We start from the raw sequence: 1,839 nt of genomic DNA, 5'->3' as shown, positions 1-1,839 counted from the left end.
TTCTCTGTACTGCTATGAAATAGGCTTAATGTGAACACTTCCTTCTTTTTATGCAAGTTCATTTACTTTCTTCCTCTTATAATATGAAGGGTCAAGTTGTCACTGAGGCCTATTTTTGGTGACAGGACAAAAATCAGGCGTGTGTTGACTAGCTAAACTGTGTGTGTGTGTGTGTGTGTGTGTGTGTGTGTGTGTGTGTGTGTGTGTGTGTGTGTGTGTGTGTGTTTGTTTGTGCGTGCAGCCTCCAGTCCAGGGGATTTGTGTCCATGCCTCGGGGCGTGTGTAGTGGACAGCTTGCTGCTGGATTGACAGAGTGACGTCAGCACGTCGCTACCTCTCCCGGAGGGCAGGATTAGTTGGGAGCAGCAGAGACAGCGCTCCGGTAATCTCCCGGTGATAAAATGGGGGGAGACGGGCACGTTCGGAACCGCCGGTACCGAGTGATACCGGAGGCCCCCTGAGGCTCCTGAGGTCTGACTCCTGCATTTGAAGCATGAGGGGTCGCTTCGTGACACCGCAGCAAACCGACGCGCCCCGGGCAGGTAAACGCAGCAGGTAAGCTGTGGAGACGCAGGGTGAACTCGTCTCAGGAGGATTTACCTTGGCAGGGTGTCCACAGGCTGCACTGTCTGTCAACAGCCAACAACTGTTATTTGTACTGCTTACTGTCTGCCGTGTGTGTGCGTGGAGGTTGGGAGATTATGGGCTGGTTGTTGGCAACTTTCTACGTTCCGTGCAAAATTCAAGTGAAAGGAGGTGAGATTGAACTGGTGGCTAATGTTCTATTCTCCATTTTTAAAGCGTCTTTGGTGTCACACACATAAACACATACTGAGAGTGGTTAATTCAGCGTACTTTTGGGTACCAATGATGCAGGGAAGGATCGTGGACCCACTTGAACTCGGTTCATCTGTTGTTGACGAACCGACTGCTGGCAAGGTTAGTGTTTATGACAGATTAGAGGAGACATCATAGCTGCTTGTCAAACTGCTGTAGCTGATAATGCATAAGAAACTGAATTTAAAGACAAACCAAACACGTGCAAAATAAACAATTTGAGGTAAAAAGTAAAATCGTCAATAAATTTCAAGGTTCATAAAGTTTACTTTTGTGATGTAGAAACACTAAAAAAACACTGAGGATAGTGTTCTGGTTCATAATCACCCTCTGAATGTCAAAGGCTCTGTTTCTTTAGCACCATATGCTTCTGTTGAGACATATATCCTACTATAATGCCAGAAAGATAGCCTCGACATTCTTGGGTGTGCGTATTTTTACGCACAAGTTTAAATATAGTTTAATTGCAATTAATTAATAATCCAACCCTTGATCTTTTTCCATTGATCTCTTTCAAGGACATACATTAGGGGCGAGAGGAAGTGTAAGACCAGTAAAGGAGCCCTCAACCTCTACCTCTGGGAATTTATGGTTAGGCTGCCACCTACTTGGCACCTGCCTCTTAATCACCAAATAACACCCATTATGGACCGGGTATATAAGGGGTGATATACTAATGACCACAGGCCATTTTCTAGCCGCCTTGTTAATTTTACTGCTACCGGTTCTTACTGTAAGTCCACTGTCTAACGGCCCCGTGTGAGTGAAGGTCCAATAACAATTGAAGATCAGTGCGTGCGAGATGAGGAAGGAGCTCCTGAAGTTTATTCATTACAGTGGTTAATCCGAATGCATGCGCTTTTGCTGCTGAGTGCGTGCGTGCGTGTGTGCGTGCGTGTGTGTGTGTGTGTGTGTGTGTGTGTGTGTGTGTGTGTGTGTGTGTGTGTGTGTGTGTGTGTGTGTGTGTGTGTGTGTGTGTGAGAGAGAGAGAGTGAGTGAGTG

This window comes from Notothenia coriiceps, unplaced genomic scaffold (assembly GCF_000735185.1).
Source record: "Notothenia coriiceps isolate Sejong01 unplaced genomic scaffold, NC01 NC01_scaffold00037250, whole genome shotgun sequence".
Classification (NCBI taxonomy): domain Eukaryota; kingdom Metazoa; phylum Chordata; class Actinopteri; order Perciformes; family Nototheniidae; genus Notothenia; species Notothenia coriiceps.
Note: the sequence above shows the minus strand (reverse complement) of the source record.